The 24,524-nt window shown below is 51.5% G+C and overlaps 1 pseudogene; it reads right to left on the minus strand.

Annotated features, from left to right (window-relative positions):
• Nucleotides 1-1,398: 1,398 nt before the first annotated feature.
• The window catches only part of LOC133347798 (caskin-1-like), a 29,745-nt pseudogene continuing 6,619 nt past the window's right edge, over nt 1,399-24,524 (minus strand).

Here is a 24,524-nt window from a genome sequence, read left to right on the forward strand (position 1 = left end):
ATCAACTGCTTTTCAAAGAAGCTAAGAACCTACGGTATTAAAATCTTGGGTATCTTGCGTAAAAAAACAGAAGTATGTTATACTGTTCCACCAGCAAGAGGGATCTTGCGTTAAATTCAATTAAACACTTCTTTGTGTGGCTCAAAGATATCGCTTGTTTCTGGAGCAGAGATAGATAATTGCAAATTCTGATTCATCTTCACCCCCCATTATACTGCGCAGTGGGAGCGTCATTATAAAAATAAGTGTGCAGATGATCGTTCGGGGCATTGCAAGATTCCGTGAAGGCAATAAGGGGGAGCAAATATTTATTAAATTTTCCTGAAATAATTAACTTGGTGGATTTGCTGGTAATGACCACAATTATTGAACTGTCAAGGAGCTCTTACTTCGACTAACACCAATGCAAAGTTGCGAGAACCAATTTGCAATAGCTTATGATGATGGTGGTGATCGGGATGGTGGTGGTATTATATATATACAATAAACACTGTTAGTTGTCATGATACTCTTATTTGCAATTGCACTCTAAGTAGTACATCATCTAAGTCTGTTATTCTGTTCAAAAAACCTATGATTTTATCATAAAGGCAATTTTAAACTTACAATGTGATGTATATGCATATACGATTTCTGTGATTTTGCAAAAAATATATATTAGCTTTCTTATATCTCCGATGAGTGATTTATTTGCCCATCCTAGAGGAGGGCACGTCGTTCATGTTTTTGACATTAGCTGTCCTCACGGGAAGTATGTCAGCTGCCGGGTGCTGCTGCACGACTGACTGACTGGAAAAACCACTCAGTATTCGTGGGTAAATTGGCACTTGCTCAGATTAACAATGTTCAGGCATACGCACGTGATCCTAGATTTGTATACGCAAAAGCCAATCTCAGACGACATCACGTTCAAGAATATCTAGTCAGCACTATATACTGGGTACAAAATGTTATTTTCTAGGCTCATTAACTGTTCGAAATCACATCTAACTACTGCATCAATACAAAATAAAACCTATTCCATCTGTATATTTTTTGTTTGTTTCTAAACTTCTAGCAATCTGACACGACAGAACACTTACAATGTTTGCAGTGATGTGGATTTGAATACCGACCTCTAGTTATTTCCGTCACGGCTTGACTTTGCTATTTAAAAAGAAAACAATGCACGACACGAAAAGGCAAACTTGCAGACCTGTAATCGCTTCCTCACGCCACCGCTGGCCGAAAGGCCTCTCCACGAGAGGGAGCTCTAGCGTGGGGTCCCTCTAAACGCACAATATTCAACATTATCGTCGCTGATCTCAACTAAATTTACGTATTATTATTTTTTCCAGGTAAGGCGCACTGAGCCATTTCGGCCACAGATCGCCATCAATGAGCTTAATCTCCGACGCTACGGCCGTGGCACGGCTGTGGCACGCACAGTCGTCACGACGCCCGCTCGGCTGAGCGAGGACATTCCCGCGGTGCCACGCCCCTCAGTCCAGCATGGCGTCCAGTTGGTCGGCGAGGTCGTCGAACATGCTGCCGATGTCGTCCAGGAGATTTCCCGTGGGCCGAGGCTTGCCGTCGCCACTGCAAGAGAGAGTGGCACGCGTGCGAGCGAATGAGACCGGGTTGTTGTGTGTGTAGGGTGTGTGTTGAGCGATAGTAAAGCGGTTGGCTGAGTCGACCCAGGGGATGCCCAGGACCGGTTCAAATAATCGTCACAGGTGTTAGCCATGAGTTCCATTCCCGCTCATGGCTAACACCAGTAACAATTATTTTAATCAGTCCTTTGCATCGCCTAGGTCGCCTCAGCCTCAAATATTTGAGTACCTGGTAAGACGGATGAGCATAGTGCTGGCCACGCACCTCCTCGTGTGCCGTGCCCGCATTCATTAGTGTTTGCTAATAGCAATTGACTCAAACGTCTGTTAAGACTATACGGTGGGATCTTTCTTCGTATTTTTTTGTGTGTGTGCGTGCGTGTACATATGGGTGAAAGGGTGGTTGTCCCCACCATCTGGGTCACCAAAATAAGACATTCTATCAACATTGAAGTACATCAACGACGCGAATAGAAATCAGCGCAAAACAACGTCATTTAAAAAAACAAAACATGAGCACAAACACCCGCAAATCAAAAGCAGCGCATGAACAATCATAGAAAGTGAATTAAGTACATTTCTTGAAAAGAAAGTTCAACTCGCCGCACCTGAGAACCTGGTCTCATCCACAGATGGTGGCTGAGGCTCCGCGAACATCGTTCCGCCGCTCGCCGCACACGCAAGCACGCACGCACACATCTCCGTCTTACCGGCCGTCGTGGCGCAGCGTATCCTCCACGGCCTGCAGCGCGGCGGCCAGCGACGCGCTCGTCTCCTCCAGCCGGTGCTGCGCCACCTCGGTCATGCCCGACCGCAACTCGGGCCTCCCCCATCACCGGCCGCCACCGTCGCAGCTTCCCTGCCGCCCCCGGGCGACTCCGGCGGACGCTCACGATCGTCCCTAACCGGCGCTTTGGCGCGGCTCTTCTCTACCGGTGTGGCTGCAGGGTCTTCCATTCTCCCTGGAGAGTGAGGGACCGACCTCCGGTTGCTGCTGCTGCTGCTGTCGTTGGAGGGCTCGGAGGAGAAGAGGTGAGCGTGCAGGGGTGGCTTCTTGTGAGGTCGGCCGGCATCGCGCTTGAAGACGACGTCCTGTTCGGAGGGGGACGCAGCGGCGCCCGTTTTGACCGACATGGGAGGTGGAGGCGGCGGAGGGGGCAGACTTCCCGGTGGATAGTCCCTGCTGCCGTCTGAACAAGAAAACAGAGCCAAAACCGTCGCATATTATTGGTCATCGTCTTGCCAGGCCTGTGTGAGCTGCTTTGATGTGAATGGACATCTCCGCAGTTTCTTTGAATGAGAAATGCTAATTATAATAGAGATGGTGACGACGATGATGTTAATGATGCTGATTCAAATAATTGCGACTTAACAGGTAGGTTCCAATATGATAAACTGTTAAGCCAGACTATTTATTTACACTCTTGAAAGCGAAAAATCACGCATTCTATTCAAATGAGGTGATAATGCACTCACTAAAATAAGCCGTTACATTTTAACATCAACGTAATTTAAAAAACAAGATGGCACCGCACTTTAATCACCCCCCCCCCCCGCGATTGAGCGCAGTGAAAAGGTCATGACCTTTGCCGGTGGACGAGTGCACGGAGGGCTTCTTCATGAGTGGAGGCGGTGGTCCGGGAGGCCTGGCCTGGCCGAAGGACGTGGCAGATGGCTTGGGGGACGGTGGGCTTGGCCCGGTCTCCCGTCCCCGTGGCAGCTGGGCAGCCTCGGCACCGCGGTACGGCGGCGGTGGTGGCGGCAGCGGGGGCTGCGCGGCCGCCCTCGGCTGCACCCTGGCCACGGCGGCCTCGCCGCTCTTCTGAGGGCTCCTCGCCTTCGGCCTTCGCTTGACCGTGTCCGTCTCCGTGAGGTTGATCTCCGGGGCGCCCAGCCCCTGCTCGAAAGCGGATGGGTCCTCGACGGACGCGAGGAAGGCCGCGTTGTCCACGTTCCTCGACCCGTCGCCGTGGGTCGGGCCCAGGGCCTCGCCCTTGATGACGTTGCCCTCGTAGTCCAGGGCCTCGCCCCTCGTCGGAGACCAGCCGTTTTTGGGCCGCTGCTTGATGGTCTGGTTTCCCTCCTCGGCGAACGGGATGGATTCCGCCGAGCTTCCTTGAGAAGAACAGGGGCTGCTCTCCATTCCCAGCTGCTTTGCCGGAGGGAGGCCGCCTTCGGGGGTGGCCTTCTGAACTCCGACCTCCAAGCGTGGCGAGGCACATGGCGGCTCGCTCGTCGTCCGTTTGCGAGCGCCCGTTTTAAGCTCCGACGAAGCTGCGTCGACGCTCGCGGCCGCGCGTACCGGTTCTTGCAGTGCACGGCGGCAGGGACGGCCGCGTCCCTGGGCACGTTGGCCACCTCCGCCTTCTTCGTACTGCTCACTGCGCCGCACGGCAGGCGCTCCATCAGGGTTTACCGTGTCCGGTGCCGAAACGGTCCTCCAGCTGCACCGCGAGCGCGAGCTCTTATCCGTCGCGTCCTTGCCGACGACGTGGGCTGAGAGGGCCTCGTCGACCCTGGGCATCGGCGTGTCTCTGTGCGCGGCACGGTCCGCTGTCGGCGCCGGCTTGCGGCAATGCGGCCCTGACCTTGCGCGTCTCGCCGGGGGAAGGGCTCTCGGGCGAGCAAGCCGGGACGAAGGCCTCCGAGCGCCGACTTCTCCAGCATGGCGGCGATGCTGCGCACAGCTCGGCGGCCCACCTGCGCCTCCGACAGCTTGTTGTGCCGTTCCAGTCTGTGCTCTTCTCCAGCGCGTCCCGGCGAAACCGATGCGGGGGGGACGACGTCCTCCTCCCACTGCCGCCGCCGCTGTAGCCGCCACTCCTCGCCTCCGGCCTCCGGGTCCTGGGTGGTCGGCGAGCGTGGCTCCCGAGGCGACGGTGGAGCTCGAGCGCTTGGGGAGGCGGCGGCGGAGGCCCCCGCTTACGCTGCCGCACGGCGAACGAGTGGCTTCGGTTGACGGTGCCGTCCCCGGCGTCCGGCGGTGGCGGCAGCGGGAAGCCGCGGCCCCGCACCGAGTGGCTGCGGCCCACGCGCCGGCCCAGCGTGGCGTAGGAACCCGGCCCGTACTTCCTCCGGCCGGCGCCACCGTGAAGAGAGCGTCGTAAGAGAACGGCCGCGGCTCAATCCTCCGCCGCTGACGCCACCTCGTGCTCCCCGTCCGACGCGGCGCCGCCCCCGTACCGGCTCAGGCTCTGCGAGCGCTTCTTGGCCGGCCTCACCGCCACCCCGGCCTCTAGCGGAAGCACGGGCATGGCAACCGGCGAGCCGCGTGGCGCCGGGTCCAGCGGGAGGCTCGGAGCGCGTCTGGGCATAAGCCGGGCCCTTGGTCGCGTGGCGGCGGCGGGAATGGGAACGCCACGGGGAGCGTGGGGAGTCCTGTAGCTGCCGTTGCTGCTGCTGCCGCTGCTGCTGCCGCGCATACGGAGCGTCCGCACGACGTCGCGAGGCCGTGCTGGGCTGTGGCCCGCCGCGCCGGGCGGCTTGCCGGCTTTGCCGCCACCCGGGCAGGGGAAGACGAACGCCTGCGGGGAGCTTGGCGGGTGGGGCGGGGAGGTCGCGGCGGCCTCGACGCGATCCCGGCGTGCGTGGGGGGGTGAGGCTCTGCGGGGACAGGGACGCGAGCGGGGGCCTTGGTTGGTGTGTGCGGCGGCGTGAAGGTGCTGAACGTCGGGGAGGGCTGGCTGGGCAGGCTCCACTGCTGTGCGAGCGGAGGCCTGGGCTTGGGCTGCACGGCCGGGTCCGGCCGTGGCACCGCTGCTCCTTTGCTCCGGGGGGGAAGACGACGCTTCCCTCGCCGCAGCCAGCCGCTGACTAGCCGCCGCCGGCGCCGTCCCTGCCCATCTGCTGCTGAAGAGGCTGTTGGTAGTGCCACTGCTGATGTTGATGATACATCTGCTGTTGATGCTGCTGATTCTGAAGCTGCTGGTGATGATGATGACGCTGCTGCTGCTGGTGGTGATGGTGCGGGCTTATTCCACCGCCCGTGTTTAGGATCGGTCCCGAACCAGATCGAGCCTGGAGGCCACCGCCCCCGCCGCCCAGGCTCTCCTGCGAGTTGCTGGAGGCGCGCGAGCACGCTAGCACCACGGCCGTGGGCTGCGAGTTCCCGGAGCCGCCAGAACGGCCGCCGAGGCTCTCCTGGCTCGCCGAGACGTCCCCGCCGTGGCGGATGGCGCGCGCCACCAGCCCGGCGCTGTCCCGCGTCACGCCGGGGCTCAGCGTCGCCAGGCACGCGACGCCGCTCATGGCGGCCTGCAGCTCGGGGCTCAGCTCGCTGTCCTGGAACGTCGACAGTTTCGGTGAGCGGCACGAAGCCGGGGAGCCGGGCTGCGGGTGATGCGGCGGTTGGGGCAGCAGCGGCTGCGCCGGCGAAGGAGAGCCAGGGTCTCCCCCCGGGCCGTGCGACACGATCGCCATGGTGGTGGTCGATGCCGGGGACGCCGGACTCGGGCGGCGCTTGAGGGTGCCGCTGGCGGCGGCCGCGCCCTCCAGACGGGCTTGGTGCTGCTCCTCAAAGCGCTGCAGCTCGCTCAGCCGCCGCACGGCCAGCATCAGCTTCTTCTGGTGACCTGCGGGGTGGAGAGACGTAAGAGAGCGGTCGTCCAGGGGCACCGGTTTACTGTCCCCCGTGGTAACGATCGTGCAAACGGGGTTTGTGTCTTCCTTTAGGGGAGCCGGGAACATGCTCACAATGCACGTGTCGAACGGCGCGTGTGAGAATAATTTTACATTTTATGCATTTTTTTTCGAATGGTATGCAAATTGTATGCCTTGGGCAAAGGAGCAGAGAAATCCGAACAAATAAAAAAAAACACAAACGCAATAGTAAACACAAGACCAGAAAATATATTCTGGAATCAAATCGCAATTCGAGATTGTAATAGATTATGAATGGCGTTTTGTCTACACATTAAATTGTAATCATAATTCAGGCCCTTTGTTAAGCCACTGCTGAGTTGGAGGTGTTTTTACCATACTTCACCACGCTCGTCATTGCGAGTTGCTGAAGAGGGGAGCTCAGTACCGCCACTCATGTTAGCCTTGACTAGGAATCAAACCCAGGCCTATGGGCTCATAGCCCAGTTCACCAACCAACGTCACCACTTTACCATCTTCCGATTATATGCCATTACTCCAGAAATCAAGGCACTTAATGAAGAAACACCCACTCTTGTTATACATTTCCAGTGACCTGTTAACCTGATGCTGGACATACATCTTGTGATATTCCTCTCCAACTACAACATCGGTGGTGCTTCTGAGGCTGTGATACATTTGGCGCGTTTGATTCACGTGTCAATTTTATTAATCGGCTGTACCAGGCGGGGAGGGTTCAGTGACACGCATTTTTACAGCGACCTAACCCGAAAGCCTCCACTCACCCACTCTTCTTGTTCCACTCCCAACACTGAGAAACGTCACTTGGGAATGACCGCGACGACACTTTACTTGCCAGGATTGCATTCAGCAGGCCTCTCTCTCTCCTCACCACGAGGTGGCACTCTTTCACGGTGCACCTCAAAGTGTTCCACGACAAGCCAGGTTGGTTCCACGACCCTTTAAAAAATGTTGCTTTCGAGGCTTGGATGAGTAGCATTATAACGCAGGGGGGAATATTTTAAATGTGTAAAAAAATGTTTTTTTACAGTTCTCCTGCTGATCCGCATGGATGGTAAGGTTGAGACTGGAGTGAATTTCACGCACAAGAAGTCGATGTCATCCTGCGTGCTAAGTGGAAGGGTTGTATTTGGCTTGCCAGTAGTCCTGGTTTTCCCAGTATTGTCCCCATTGTGAAATCGTAGCTGTCCTGGGAAATCTGTAATTCTTTCCGGGGACGTAAACAAATCCTGGTTATTGTCAGTTGGGTAATAATAATACCAGCACTTAAGACACGGTGCATTTACAAGCAGTTCTCCCCTAGTATTCCGGTACTGTGAGATATTGATATATTGTTGTTCTTCTTCCCACACATCCTGCTTTCCTTTACCTCAATTGTGGCAACCCTGGGTTGCATTAAACACCTTCCGTAGTTTTCCTTTCCGCCTACTGGGAAAATCAGGAACAGGTGGCAATCCAAATGAAACTCAGCCACTTCATTTAAATCCCAGGGTTTCCATGCAGGATTAAATCTCAAGTTCTCACGTGTGAAAAATCCTACAAACTCAACCGGATCATCCACCATGCAACGAAGGAATGATTGACGAATGAATGAATGAATGAAAACTATAACAATTTCAGAAAGCGACCTGGCCACTAATGATATCTCAACAAAGAGGACCCTGAGAAAGATCTACGCGACTATGGGGAGAGAGATCACGCAAACTCCAAATATACAGCAGGCGGCAGGGTCGGGATCGAACCCACGACCTCCTGTATACCAGGCAAGGTAGTTAACATCCTGCGCCACCGTGGCGCCCAGAACGAATGTGTGAGTGTACGCTGCAGGACCAGGGAGGCGTACCCAGCTTGGTGATGCCGATCTCGTGCAGGTCCTCCCAGGTGATCTCGGACACAAACTCAAGCTTCTCGTAGCCGTTCTCCACCAGCGTGGCGTGGTACTGGGCCAGGCCGATGAGCGCGAGCCATTCCCCCAGTCCCGCCTTGAGTACACCGCAACACACGGCACGGAAGTCGGGGTCAAACACATGAAGGTGCAGTCTCTACAATCGCTAATCCTGGCACAACAGCGACTACTGGCGACGGGAGCTCTTGGGCATCCTGCATAGAAGACATTTGAGCCGACTCTGCCATGCTGGCCAGATCGCCTTCTGGATAAGAGGTACTCACGGTTTTCCCGAACGCACGCTACCTGCCGATCGACTCACTGTGGTGAACCCACTCACACTGCTAGGTGGGCAGAGGCGGCGTGGGGTGGGGGGGGGGGCATTTAAGAAACTCGCACCAACGTTTCAACTGCCGCGCCTTGAGATCGAACCGGAGACCTCTTAAGTGATTGCGAGGACTGTGCGCTGCTAACCATCGCACCAGCGTCTCCGTTGACGTAATAAATCCCTAATGGCGGCGAAGAGTCCTGCTGTGCGTTGTAATGGGGAATGCCCGCTGCTTTAGCAAGCGGTGAGACGAGATGTCAAAAGTAGTAATGAAATACTTTCAGCGTGGATTGCCGCCGCGCGAGCGGTGGCCCACTGGCATCTCCCGAGCGGCATGCGGCTCTTTAATCCACCGTACGCGGCTCTAGCGAAGGACAGTAGCAAAGAATAATTAATATCTACCGTGCTGTGTGGAAAAAATGTTAATACATGCACTCACTGTATATATACACTTGGCTCTGTGCAGAACTCACAGGTACTTTTTGTCTCTTGGTCTGTTAGAGGTTGGCCACCCCTGTACTAAGCTATCTACGGCTACGTTCTCCACACTCGACTGATGCGGGTGGGCGTTTCTCACCTAAGGCCACGTTCTCCACACTCGACTGATGCGGGTGGGCGTTTCTCACCGATGGCCAGGCTTTCCACACTCAAATGATGCGCGTTGGAGTTTTTCATTTAGGGCCTAGTTCTCCACACTCAACTGAAGCGGGTGGGCCGTTTCCCATCCCGCGCGATCGGTGCACTGACCGGTCTGTAGTCCGGCAGCCAGTCCTGCACGTTCAGCTTGCTGATCTCCGACGTGATTTTCTTGCGATGTCCAGGTTTGGTCACACCAATCGCAGTCAGGTCCTACGGACGAGCGAGAAAACAAACCACGAGAGATCTTGAGAAAGTGAACGTGGAACTGAGGACAATGGGATCCCCTGGGAGGCGATGTCATGTTGCTACTTCTAAAGCGACCCCGAGAGGCATTTTATTTGTTCCCAGCAATGGATGCTGCACAACCGTATCGCCCGTAAACAATCGCATATGCTGTCCGCTACTCGTGACGCGATTGTCTAGGCTTATCGCCTCAACGTGACGTTTTAAAGGTGACGCTCTTCATCAACAACAGCCATACCAAGAAGGAGAAGAACAAGAACAATCTGATATTTCGATAAGTGTCGTTGTCAGTCGCAATATCCCAAATTAAGTACACATTACGTGTACAGTGTTTCCTCTTTATTCACTAACTTGTTATCCGTGATTTTGGCTATCTGCGAGTCGTATCTGGAACTCGACGACTGCACCGAGAGAGAGAGAGATGAGATAAAGTGATGGGAGAGAATTGATGTGATAATAGTCACGTATTTAATAGCTTATTTACGTATTTATTTCAGGTAATTTTCGTAGGCCAATATCGTTATCCGCGGAATTTGCAATTCACGAGCATCTCCGGGAATGCATCCCTCGCGAGTAACGAGGGAATGCTGTAAATGTTTGTGTGAAGTCAGCAGCCGCTGGGCCGACACCACGAAGTCACCGTGATTGAGAACCTGCCGAGCTAAGGATCTCGTGTCTGCGAGCTCAGCGCTCTGATATGGACACTAAGCACCCCTGAGGAGTGAACTGGCCGATCCCCGCCTTGTGTTCGCTGACTTTTCCCGGGCTCACCGCCATCACCAGCATCTGAATGTGGACTCACGTGCTCGATTATGCATAAAAAACACTCACAGCCGAGATAGGGAGTGAAATGGACAATTCTCTTCTGCAGCGAAAGAGAAAAGGAGGGAGGGCCAACGTGGCTTCGGTCTGGGGCTCAATCTATCCAGAGTCACAGATCGATTCGCCTGACAGATGTTTCCAACGATAGAAAACGGCCTGTCGACGTATGTCATTAGCACATCAGCAACAGAGCGGAAAATGCAGACTCGCGCTGGGGTGGAACGTACTCGGTCATGGCCAGCGCTGAGGGTGGCACTCACGAAGCGATTACACCGTTTTTATTTCCAGGGTAAATGCCATCATGACGGAGGAGCGGAACAGTGAAGAGCATACTGTGGTGTTCCGAACCGCGTGACACGCGCTTGGTTTCTGACCGCCGCTAATGCCAGCGGCGAGTGTTCTGGGTTCCCTTCATCATCCCACACTGACCGGCGAGGAGGCCTTCACCCAACAGTGGACTGACAAAGGGCTGCACGTTATTATAATTGTACTGGCAGGAACCTCTGGTTACACCAGCCCACAGTGGATTATTGTGTCCATCTGTCCGTCGTGCAGGGAGGGGCTGGGTGGGGAGGGAGGGGAGGGTGGGGAGGGGCTGGGTGGGGAGGGGCTGGGTGGGGAGGGTGGGGCTGGGTGGGGGGTGGGAGGGGTGAGGCTGGGTGGGGAGGGGCTGGTCACCCCGTGGTGCCCTTATAAAACTCAACGTTTAACCTACTCACGCCGGCTTGTGCCCGCCCTCACAGTCGGGCATATTTGCGGAATACACCACGCCACCGTTGACCCTGGCCATTGACCGAGCAACCCAACGTTCCTACCAGCTCCCTCCGCAGGAATGTGTTCATATAATGCCAACCACATGTGGGGGGCCATGCCCTTAAGACAACCTGGTAATCTCTGGAGTCACACCCTCATCCCCAGGGTCACGCCCTCACCTCAGAGTTCAAGTCCTCACCTCTGGTGTCATGCGGCTGATGGTGGGGAGGTCGTAGCCGGCGTTGATGAAGTTGTCAACGTACTGCTCCAGCTGAAACTCACGCAGCCACAGGTAGATGGCCTCCGCTTCCTGCGGAAACACGCGGCCCGAGTCGTACTGCCGCCTCCGGGAAGTTGGACAGACAACGATGGTCTGTTGCTGGGGCTTGGTCTTTTACTTTGGCCTCGCAATTACGATGATATCACAAGCAGCAGAGCATGACAACTGATGAGATCGAGACAATAAAGAACAATGATATAAATTACGGTATGGTGGTGGACTGGCGGCGCTGTGGTTAGCGCACGACATGATGAACCTGGATACCTGGATGCAGTACCTGAGTTCGATGCCCAGCCGTGGCGAACATCAGAAGTGAGTGATATCTGAAACTAGTCCTGATCACTTCCTCCAAACCACACTAGTGAAGTATGCTCCACCGACACCTGTAGCTGACACAGCATGTGGAGATCTTCGTCCGGCAGAGCTTTGCAAAGGGTTTAAAAGCAGGCGCCTGCCTAGATTATAGTCTGGCTTTCAGATGTGCTGACTCAGTAACTACAACATGAGCCTTAGCCTCATGAGCCACTTCTATATTAGTAACCATTTAATTAACCCGGCGGTTGATGGGGTGGGGTGGGGGGGAAGCTTTGTAGCGAGCATCCCCTGGACCAGAAATCCCCAAGGGCATAATTTGTTGCGGCTGGCAATTGGGAAATATAAAATCCATACGTAAATATATGTGTTTGAAAGGACATTGACAATATGGCATCTGTGACAAGAGTCAAAGAGTGTGTTATTTACGTTCGCTGGAAAGTGGTAACGTGTCTTGGATTCATGAATCTGGGGTCAGGGCTGATGGAAAGGATGATGGGGGGAGGCGGGTGTGGGGGGCGCCGGGAAGCAAGAGGCTTAACAAACTGCATTTGTCACAGCCAAATCAAAAACAGTCTGGGCGTCGCACGAGAGATGTATATCAACTTTGGCAATCCTCCACGGGTCCCCTCGGATTTAAAAACACAACTTCATCCTGCGACCGCTTCGGAGTTGTTCGTGGCGAGACAATCTCGTCTGATGTCAGGCGAACCCCAGAATAGGTGCTTGATGGGGGGGAGGGCCTGGGAGGGAATTGTTAAATGTCAGCCGTGCAACCTGTCTTGAACGTAACGCCTTAAGACCGAAACAGCAGGATTTTTCCACAACTCTGACTGTGGCCTGATGATGCTGGTTGTAATTAACAGCGAAACGCCGAACTCAGATTGTAAATGTTGTGGATTTACTCTCCAACACACCGGTGTGCTGTACTCGAAACGAATTGGCACGTTCTGTTAACATCACAAACCTTACTAATTAGCTATGTCAGGTGGAGGCGGGTTGAACGAGACATTTATATTTTACGCAATCTCACCCAAAACCTCTATTATGGATAATATTGGTCGCGAAAGCCGATTGTGTGTTTAACTGCGTTTATTGAACGCTCCCACGGGGTGGCGGGGGGGAGTGGCGTTGATGCGGAGCGACAGACACACGTCGCTGGACGACGAATTGCAGCTGCACGCGAGCGGGGAAGGCAGCAATTGATGTTGTCGGTGGGGTGAGAGGGGATGGGAAGGAATTCCATCCAGCAGAATTGATGAGGATGACGGAGATAAATAATAAATAACCGGCCGCTCCCAGTGGGCGAGTATTTATTTTATCCGGCTTGGTCGTGTTGTGACGGATTCATAATTATTCACAATGTGAAGGTCATGGGTTCAAGTCCCAATTAAAATATCTCAAGCGAAAACCACTGTGGAAAGCCAACAGTGATTTTACTCTGACAGCTGGACTGGTCCTTGCTAAGGGAATGCAGAAATTCTGGATTTAGGACTGCAAATCGAGTTGCACAACACCCCGATCGCACGTATGAGCCTTCAAACCCCTTTTTTGACAATGGCTACTGTCGGCTTGTTTGTGTTAAATGATGGGCAATCTAAAGCTCATTACCCGATGGAATCCTGTTATTTGGTAAAAAAACAGGAGGACTTTTGTAATATGACGGCACGCAAAATGAGTGCGCGCCGAAATTACACTCGCTTTGGTGAAACGATGTTTTTAAGCGGTCAAACGTTACGGGAAAAAAAACACAGAGTACCTTGCGGGCGGTGAAAGATGGAAATGCGCACATAAATACAATTCACCAATGTTCACTCAACAACACAAAACAAAAGACAAAGATCCACGCCCGGCCGCCTTTGTCTCCCTAGCAGCGATGCTTACACACCGCACCAGGTACTCAATTGAGGCTGAGTCGACCTAGGGGAGGCCCAGAACCGGTTTCAAATATTCGCGATCGTTATTGGTCGTGAGCGTGAATCAAACTCAGTTCGCCGGGTTCGTAGCGCAGTGCGCTATACGCGACACTACCACTCGGCACACAGCACGCTGGCGCGCACACACGCCGAACTCCGTGATCTCACCGCAATGTCAACAACCACACTGGGTTCTCTGATACCGTGGCACGGCAGACATGGCAATGTGCTCATAATAATAATTAAAAAAGAGACTGCTTCCTGTCAAAAAGACAGACTGTGCATTCACACGCCGCAGAACAAGCACGCAACACCCTTGCACCTCATCGCCGTCGCTCACCTTGTCATCCGCGAATCTCTCGTGACGCTTAATCGACTTCTGCGCGGGCCTCTCGGCTCCGAGCGTGTGCTGACCATGGCCCGATCCTAGGGACCCGCATTTGAAACAAATGTAAAACAATCGTGCCAGGCAGGGAGCCAGGCCAGACTTGGCCCAACCTTGTTCTGGCTCAGACAAACTCAATTCCAGTCCAACTTAAAACTCGGCTCAAACCAGGTGAGCTCAAATCCCACGAGGCGAGTCGCGATTAGCCCCAGCACAGTCTCGTTTTACCAAGCTCATGCCAGCCCAACTGAGCTCAACGTAGCCCAGCTTATCTAAATCGTGCCCAGCTTGTCCCAATACACCCCAGCCTATCTCAATTTAGCCCAGCCCAGTTCAATTATGCCGAGGCTCGCTCAATCTAGCAAAACAGCTCAACTTATCCCCACACATCTCAACCTAGCCCAGCTTATTTACTTTTGTATCTATCTCAGCTTACATGAAATCAGCCCATCCTAGCTCAATGCAGCTCAACCTTGCTCGAGCTAACCTCAAAACAGCTCAAACCATTGACCCCCCCCCCCCCTATCCTTGCTCAAGAACAACCCAGCTTTAGAGCCCTGGTGAGGCCGGCCCAGCCCAGCCCAGTGCAGTCCAACTCAGCCCAGCTCAGCCTGCCATACGTCCATCGCAGCCCAATGCGGCCCCCCGGCCCACCCCAGCCCAGCCCCTGGCTGCACGAAGCCAAGAGCCGTCACCAGCAGTGCGGCACTGCAGCCCAGGCACAGCCAAGTGGCGGGTTGTTTTGGCCACGTGCCTGAATGCGCGTGCCCGTTAGGGGCCCCTCACTGAAAGCATTTTCCCAGGATTACCTCTTGCTCAGTGTACTGCCTGGGCATTTTCGCTGGCTCATAACGCGACGAGATTTGAAAATGATAGCCCGAGTGGTGGAGCTGCTCTAAAACAGGTTTTTCCGCTTTTGTGCTGCAGATGGAGAGGTAGGTGGTCAAGGAGTTCGATTGTCCCGTCATGGTCGATCGGTGATTGTTTTTGTTTTGTTACCTGACTAATAAAGTTGCGGGGCCTTAGAGAAGACGCGGAGATGTCTGGACAGGTGGGCTTCGGTGGAACGTTTGATTCACAATCAGATGGTAGCGAGTTGAAGTCCCGGTCAAGGGTCGATTTATCTAATCGCTTCTATGTTTCATATCAGCACCGCAGAGGTTGAGCTCTGTGTTGTGCTATGGAGAGCCCGTGTGCAGGTACATATTGTAACCCATGCCGCACAAGTTGTGGGGGTTGCTGGACAGTACTTCACGGCAGGAAGCACAGACGTTGGCGTAGAGTACAGCAGTGGATCTTGCTGCACTGCCCTGTGCTGACAATGCAGCCCGACAGTAGCCAACAAAACCTGTTATTATGCACGCTGGTCGCCCATTGAAGCCAATCTTGGCTCAACCCTTTCCAGTTTGCTGTCTTTCCCCGCACCTCTGATTAGCGTGGTTGGCTACGTATGGTGCGAGCAAGTTCACCATACCGTACTTACATACACACCAAGGCCGTCGGAGATGGAGCATACTTTAATTTTTAAAAAAATTTTTAGCGAGTGAATCAATTCCACCGTTCTGATTATTTTTTTTTTTTTACCACCGACCGGGAGAGGAGAGAAGCCGGACTTACCCGAGGCGTGCTCCGGGAGTTTCACCTCGGACTCGGGCACCGGCTGCAGTGACTGCACCACCTGGACGGGCTACGTGCAAGCACAGAGACACGGCGGCGAGCGTCGCCCCTTGAGCCTCGGAGCAGACTGCCAGCACAAAGCGCAAAGCTCTTCTCGAGCAAGTCACCGAAGCGAGCGCGGGTGCACGCTTTTGCCGCCGATAATGCGAATGGCCGGGAATCAAACACTGGTCAACCGGTCCAGAGCGCCAGTACCCTGACCACCTTTACCCGACATCAGGCCCAGGCTCCAGTTCCACACGGATGGGGTGGTGGGGGGGGGGGGGGGGGCTAGTCGAGGTGTTGTGTGGGGGGCCACGACAAACTAAACTATAAACTAACTATTTTTTCTTTTAGCAAGTAATGCACGTTAAGCTGTATAGCTCTTTTCAGAAGCGACCTGGCCACAAATGATAGTGCAACAAGGTGGCTTATCACGTGGAAATTTATAGCAGCCAAATACTCTAAACGCGTGTTTTTAAATAAAAAAAAAACAGTAATACGCCTCACCCCATCACCCCCCAACCACCCCACACAAACATGAACACACAAAGATCCCGTGTATAGCATTCACAAACTGTTGGGGCAAGTGCTGTTAGCGAGCACCTATTACGGCTGGAACGGCACTCAAGGGGGTGGGTGTTCAGCACCACGCCCAACCACCTTTGTCTCCCCATTGGTGATGTTTACACACTGCACCAGGTACTCATTTGAGGCTGAGCAGAACTACGGCAGGCCCAGGACCAGTCCAGATAACTTTCACTGGCGTTGGCCATGAGCGGGAATTGAACTCGGGTCGTCGAGTTCCCAGTGCAGCGCGCTAACCACGATGCTACCACTCCCCACACACATGCATGAAAACACACACATACATACAGACATGTCAATGTACTCAACACGGGTGCACATTCATCGCTCAACACGCATAATCAAAGGGCACATACAGAAGCATACAAAGCGTGCACACAAACGCATTTCAGTTTTACAATTTCCGTCTGCACAAAATGTTTTGAAATCGCGTACAACAAAAATACACACGTTATAGCTGGTGGGAATTGAGCGTGGCACACCTAGCTAAGGGAAACACCTATTCCATTAAAGCACAGCCTTGAGTTTTTGAGATAGTAGTCTTAATGAATAAAAATGTTTGTAGCCAAGACTGGATTTCATTCTCTTGGAATAACTTAACACACTGCTTGCAGTATTTGGAATCCTGGACGTTGGTTGCCCATTCATAGTGCGCTGCCAGACCCCGGCCGCTGTTCTTGCAACCGGCGCCAGTGTCCACGGTCCCACCTTTTGCCCAGATTGTGAAATGCTTGTAAATGATTTCACTGGGAAAGACCACACAGCAGCAAATGCCTCCTGTTGTGAAACTATAGCAGACCACTCTCCGTCGTGTGGCTGTGGTCACCCAGAACAGACCGTGGGATACATAACGACTCAACGCCAAATTTACAAACACGAAGGAGGTATCACCACAGTGATTCACCACTCAGTCGCTACTCCTGACACAATCATCTGGCACAACCAGCTCAATCTAAAAAGATCGTTGTTGCTCTAAATCAACATCAATCTCATGAAGAAAAGGGAGACTGCGCACGACTTATCCGAGATATACAGCGCGGGAGGAATGGTGCGAATACCATATGTGCTCATGATTCGATTTGATTCGTTGGCACTCACACTCTGGGTGCTATTTCTGGCTCGTGCCTATAGTGAACACGTGCAGCTATACTGGACATTACAGCACGATAACACGAATGCTGCACCACGCAATGTGGTTCACTTGCAAACAATTTGGAAACATTTTTACGAATTCAGAGTCATATTGTGCAACGGAGTTTCGATCATCTGTAAGCCATGTCAACAGGATTTTGGTGAAATTGCACAATGCAGGGGGCAAGACTGCTGCTCGAGCACAATTTATTTATCGCCAGATTTTTGCCACGAGCTGGCAGCTGTACCCCACGAACAAAGATGAATGCATCCCTTGCAAAACTGTACGTTTCAAGAACAGCGAGGTGTTAGGTATTATTATTATTTTAATTTTTTCCTCTCGGGCATAAAGAGAAATGAAATTGTATCGAAGAACGCATCCACAATATTGTGACAACTTGCACGAGTTGTGGCAACGTTGACAAAACGGCAAGTCTGAAAGCAGGAGGCGAGCATTGAGCGATGATGATAATGAGTGAAGCCTTAGGCCACTTGGTGCTTCAACTCCGGCCAATTTCACTCGTGTAGTGAGATTCATTTTGGATGACCATGTATAGGGGTTACACACATATCAGACGTTCAATTATTAAACCATTACAAGTTGAATTCTCTGAAAAGTGTGCCACCGCTGGGTGTCAAATATGAACACGGAAGGCCATAAAGCAGCAGCGGCCAATACGTGGATCATGATCCGAGGGTGGATCACGATCGATTTCGTTGTGGATACCAGGAACAAATAAAAACAAACACCTCCAACATAAGCATAACAGCAACTTTCGTTGGCTGCAGCTGATGGCAAAATAAAAAAAATCCCCGACTGAGGAATTCGTACGCCGAGAACATAATCACGTCTACCAATAGATGGCAGAAGCACTCTACGTCTACAGTATATATTACAGGGTCAAAATCCGCCCGGGCGACATTGTTGGTTACATCTTTCCGCTGTTGGAAATCGCGCAGCCCGTCGAGATCCGCCAGAAAGGATCACGGTGCTTCGTGCCCTGGCCGCTGGTGCCGTGAAGCAAACAGAGCCTCGCGTTCGTCAGGCCACATTGGCCACAATCCCACGTTGAAGGCGAAGCCTTGTCCGCGTCGGCACGGCCGTTCCACGCGTTTCTAACGCAGGACGCTCGCCTCGCTCGCTAGCGCTAGCGCGCACGTGTGCCCGGGAGTGTGCCGCTGCACCTTGGCCGTCTCCCCGTTGCTCGCGTGGTGCTGCCCGTTGCCGCTTCCGGCGCTCTGCCCACTGCCCGAGCTGCGGCTGCTGCCCACGCTGCCCGTGCTGCCGATGCTGCTGCGGTCTCCTCCTAGTGGCGCCAGTCAGAGGTGGTGGTGGGGGGGTGGAGAACAAGCGGTGCGGTTTTGTCAGCGCAGGGAAAAAACGGCGCCGCGGATGGGGGGGGGTCACGCTCCACGCATTGCAGTGGGCAGAGCGAAGGGGCTCGCAGTCAGAAGGTTGCGAGTCCTTGGTGGTTTGCTCAGCCCATCATCCCTCTGGGGTCGATAACGTGAGTACTACCACATTGTGGGGAAGTCAACGGTGGTTGTTGCGTGGAAATACTCGTCCCTGCCATAGGAATGTGGAATTAGTATCACTGGCGGAGGGCCGTAAACGGAAGATGGGCACTCACGTGCTATTGTGTGCAGGAACTCACTTTGAGTTTGCAAAGACTCGGACTGGATTGCCTTACAGACTGCGATGGCAAGTGCTTTAAAATAAATTATATAACGTGCAGTTCTTTGCTAATCCACTGCTGGATGAAGGCCTTCCCCCAACGCAGTGCCAGTCGTTTGACCATACTTCACCACACTGGACAGTACGGGTTGCTGGAGGAAGGGGCTGAGGCATGATGGTTCCTTTCACTCACCACTGACGTTAGCCATGGCCAGGAATCAGACTCACGTCTCGGAGTTCATAAAACAATTGTATCCAATTATATTTCATGTCCATCCAATAATATGTTGAAATCCAGTGCGGAATAAAAGGCATGGAATCACAAGGAATCGCCGACTGCATGACGAAAAAGTATCTCGACGATGGACTCGTAGACACAATGCAAACATCTCTCGATGACTGCTCAGAATACAACACACAAAGAGAAAGATCCCCCCTATAGCCCTAACAGACTGTTGGGGCAAGTGCTGTTAGCGAACACTTATAAAGGCCAGCATGGTACACGAGAGGGTCGAAAGCCAACACCACGCCTGGCCACCTTTGTTTCCCCAGTGGCGATGTTTACACACCATGCCTGCTACTCATTTGAGGCTGAGTCGACCTAGGGGAGGCCCAAGACCGGTTCAGATAATCGCCACTGATGTTGGCCAGGAGCAGGAATCGAACTCGAGACGCCGAGTTCATAGTGCAGCGCGTTAACCACGACACGTCCGCTCCCCAATCCAACACACACTTGCCCTCGAAACCCCACAGTGAGGGAGGCACCGTGTGGATTTTAACGACTCGTTCAACTGCATCATGCGTGTTTTTTACTGTCCTGTTTCACTCCAGCACAATTGATAACAAATGGTCAAATTCACTAAAGGCTTCATTTGTATCCTCTCTGAATGTGACTAACGAGCCAATTGAATAAAACAAAAGGGAGAAAAATATATAATTGCTTCCAAAAGTTACGTTTATTTGTGTTACTATTCATGGGAAAAAACTTGTTTTTGAACAGAGCTTTTAACAATCCTAAGCCTGCTGGCGATAGGCCCGTGCACATTTCCCTGATAATGATGGTTTGAATTTCTTCTCAGCTGCCGGCCATATGCTACCATCACTCTTCCCGTCTGCGTTGGCAATATTATTTTTGTTAATCATACAGCAGAAAGGAAGAAAATAAAAACCCCATTCGACTCGTTTTTTTTTAAACGCCCAGGATTTACAGGACGTTATTATTGCGCCCATACCAGACCGTGCAAGGCCAGCGTAAAGCTATGCCAAACATTTTGTGGTAAGCAATAAAAGGAAAAGAAAATATGCCATCTGATTCTGAATCTAATTGTTAATGTCCTTGTCAGATGTTCGTCGCATGTTTAATGATAAAAGTGAAAAACAAGCCGTCTAAAGCAAGCTATTTTTTATGAACCCATATATATTTTATTACTTTCAAGAAAATTGATTTACAATTTAGATGTATTGACAAAACAATACTCAGGCCTCATACTAATACGAGCCACAATGCATTATCGAAGCCACAGGCAGGAGTTAAGAGCACATGACTACTCAATCAATGTTCATTGTTCAGTTCGGTTGGGTCCTATTGAGAATCATTATCTCTTGCACGGAAACCTGAAGCACATTTATTTATTTAAAATTTAATTCAGATATGTTTTGGACTGTAAACAGCACGTAATACCTAACTCCTGTAAACCAGGTTCAGGTATCTTCAGTGTTCAATTTCCAGGATATCTAAAAAACGTTGGCAATTGTCATCCGCACCTCTGATTATCATGGTTGGCTACGTACGGTGCGAAATAAATTAAATATACACAAGTACATAATGTATGCGGCTTGAGCAAGCAGAGCTCATTGCAAGCACGCTTACCGCTACGCTTGCACGATTAATTGTATTTTTGTGTCGCCAGTGCCATGCAATGAGAAGACCCCATTCTGAACTCTCATAAAGTAGTGCATTGTTAGAAAACAGTGCGTGGAAGTGGATACAACAGAGCTACCTCTAAGATCCCTTCAGTGACCTTTGAAACCAGCACTCGGGGGCAACACTTTCCTGCCAACCCTCTGCTCGTTTTATGTATTTTATGCACGGCAGTCAAACCAAATTTGTTTTTAATTTCAGAGCCGGACTTTATACCATTTAAGTGCAAAACCAAATGTATTACTCTCGTGTTTATTTTTGTACAGTCCATTTGGTGGCCGGGCTGAGACCATCAACCCACTTAAAACGAGAGATATCCGTCTAGTCACAGGCGGCTTGTCAGGATTCAAACCCTCAGTGGTGCCAGCTCAGCGCTCTGACTTCTGAACCACCACGGGGATGCATTTGAAAAGTAAGTGGCAGATAAACCCAGAGACGCCTGCTGCTGCTGCTACAATCGCCACGGTAGGCGAGTGCGGATGGACGCTGTCGCAAAGCGCGTGGATGCCGAGTGGCTCTTACCCGTGGGTGTCTTGGCGGCCCACACGTCTTCCGTGGAGCTGCTGCCGCCACCCGTCTGGCCCGGCGTCTCCCCTGCACGCGAGATGTGGGGAAGTGGGGGGGGGGGGGGCAAGACAAAATGTCCCCTTAGGGTTGTTGTTCAATATTCTTAGGTTTTTTCGGTGAAGTCACGTAGGTAAAAAATTTAAATTAATAAAAGTAAAATAAAAATACAATAAAATCGAATCTCTCTCACTTGATACAGCTATCGTGCTGTGACGGTTCCACCTGAAGACGGAAGCTTGTGTTGCCTCCGAAAGGTCGTGATTTTTATTTTATTTTTATTTTACTTTTATTAATTTTAATTTTTTACCTACGTGACTTTACCGAAAAAAACTAAGAATATGAATCCTTGCAGTCATGAAAGCTTCAAATCTAGTTGTTGTTCAATAGCCACGTTATTCCAATGTGTGCTATGGGCACCGTGTTGTGATAGGAAGCGTTCATTCAGAGCTCTTGTGGAGCAGTGGCAATGGCAAGTGTCAGTGGACGGGCCCCGTGGATTATTCTTACAGAACTACTTCCAAATTCCCTTCAAAGTGAGCTTTGTTCTCGAGTCAAATCAATATAGCAAAATATATGAGGAGGCACACATTGTCTCCTCCGCATATCTGTCTTTACACTAAAAATATGAGTTAGCTTACCTTGAACCAATGCTGCCAGAAGGTTTTGTAGCTTGTGCAATATTATGTTTTATATCATTCATTTGGAGAGGCATTGTCTGCTTATTTACTTTTCCTATTATCTATACAGTTGGAGCACATTCCACTGTGGACTGATACAGAGAGAGCAATGTTTTTGTATGACCGTAAAACATACACCTTTCAATTGCATCTTTCTTATAATAAAAATAAATCGTTGCAGTCATTGGTGACGGGACTGAGCCCATCAATTTTTACTACACTCGAGAACCCAATTTTACTACACAGCAATGCTGACCTCCGAGTAAACTAACCACCTCAATATGATTTTGTTTATTTGGCGTGTGCTGTGTCAAATATTCAATTTTAACTTGTGATCGCTGAAATTCGCACTTGGTAGCTTTTACGGTAGAATGGATATGAATATGCGCGTAAAGTTTGGCAATATCTTTTTGGTCAAACGCAAAGAGACCTACAATGTATTCCCAGGGTGGCCCCAGCTTTCTCAAGGAATATGCCAGTAATAATGTCATTATTACTTGCATATTAACTCGGCCATCCGTTGGCACAGCTGACATTGGCAGGGAAACCAATTTATGAAAATATGATGAGCCTACCAATACACTTTGGAATGAATATACTTCATCGAGGCATGTGGAATTTCGTCAACTAGGTGCATCAAAAGTCTTAAAAAATCGTCGGGTGCAGACAAACTACGACGCATGAAAGAAAGAAACAAACAAAAGCGACTGCAAAGTCTGGGGTGAAAATAAATATGAGCAAGACAGCAGTCATGGTCAACACATTCACTGCACAAGAACACATTCCTGCGGAAGGAGCTGGTAGGAACGTTGGGTTGCTCGGTCAATGGCCTGCAGGGTCAACGGCAGCGTGGTGTATTCCGCAAATATGGCCGACTGTGAGGGCGGGCACCACGGGGTGACCAGCCCCACTCCACCCCACCCAGCCCCACCCCCTCCCACCCCCCCACCCAGCCCCACCCTTACCACCCAGCCCCTCCCCTCCCCACCCAGCCCCTCCCCACCCTCCCCACCCAGCCCCTCCCCACCCTCCCCACCCAGCCCCACCCCTCACATCTTTGGATGCACGACGGACGGATACAATAATCCCTTGTGGGCTGGTGGAACCAGGTAGTTCCTACCAGTATAATAATTGTTGGACGGACGCAACAGGAAAGCACAGCAGGGGGACACATACAAATGCACATACATATTTATACATATATATAAAACAAACCGTTTTAAAATCCCTTCAATCATCAAGCACATTCGTATATAATTATTCAGTATCAAATGTCGTTATTGAAAGGTTTACCATCGAACACTCTGTCACTTGCCTGCTTACCCGTTGCTTTGTAGCAAATGAAGGCATGCAAGCATGTGACATTGTTTTTTGTCTCATCTATCTTGTCTCATCTATCCACTGCTGGATGAAGACCTTCCCACGACCCCCCCCCCCCACCATCAGTCTATTCAGTGGGAGGCTGCTGAACTGTGGAGGAGTGATTTCACTCACCACGAATGCAAACCGCGGTCGCACATTGAGCACAGGCTTTGCCCTGTTCGTAGCAGAATGCGCTAACCGCGATGCCACGACATCTTTCACGACATGCATTTGGTGAAATCGGTCGCATAGCCTGTTTGCGAACAAAAATCCTCACTTTTCCATGGAAAGCAGGCCCATCGTAACCCCTACCAAAAATCCCAAGGAAACCCTCAACGTTATACCGTAAGGTCAAGTAACTGTGCGACTGGGACAGACGCGACACTTGCAGCCACGCGACTGATTGCACCCTGACCCTATTTGCCGACGGTTTCTTGCCACGTGGAATTTGTCCCATCTTCACAGACGGACCTCTTGCCTGCGTAGCTCCGCTGGTGCTTTGCTTGCAAATGATTCTCTCGTGAACTCCAACCCCCCAGTGGCCGGTGATGTCTTAGAAGCATTTTAAGCGGTCAATGAGAAGACGTCGAGAACCAATTATAATCATGCTTGGCAGTGCGATAGTTTGTGTTGGATCATCGGTGTGAATTTCCCAGTTAGCTCATGCTGTCATGGGGGCTGAGTGTTCACTCAACCCCCTGCTGATGGGTCAGCCCCCAATTCTAAATCCTTATAGTCAAGTCAAACAATGTTTTTGGTACGATATATGTCCTGTAGTTTGTGTCCTGTTTTCACCTAAAGAGTTTAAGAGATGAATGCACTTGGTTGTCGAAATACCACATGCCTACAGGAAAGACCAGTATATTATTAGGAAGCCACTGGAGATATGCACTTTTAAATCTCGATTGAAAACTAATTTCTTTAGAACTGCTTTTTGTGTTTAGTTTGATGTCCTTCCCCCACAGTTTTGTTAAGCGCGGTTGGCTACGTACAGGTACGAAAGAAGTTCAACATACATACAGTGGTGGTAGTTTCTTAAAAGTTAGCATCAATGGAAAATGTTCTGCTTTGGGATCCTTCATTTAACGCAGTGGGGTTCTCAACCTTTTGAATTTAGTTTCAACCGAGTGATCCACCTTGGCTGACCCAACATGGTTCTGAGAAATGAATGT

Source organism: Lethenteron reissneri, chromosome 3 (assembly GCF_015708825.2).
Source record: "Lethenteron reissneri isolate LAM-NWPU_2019-01 chromosome 3, ASM1570882v1, whole genome shotgun sequence".
In the NCBI taxonomy this organism is placed as follows: domain Eukaryota; kingdom Metazoa; phylum Chordata; class Hyperoartia; order Petromyzontiformes; family Petromyzontidae; genus Lethenteron; species Lethenteron reissneri.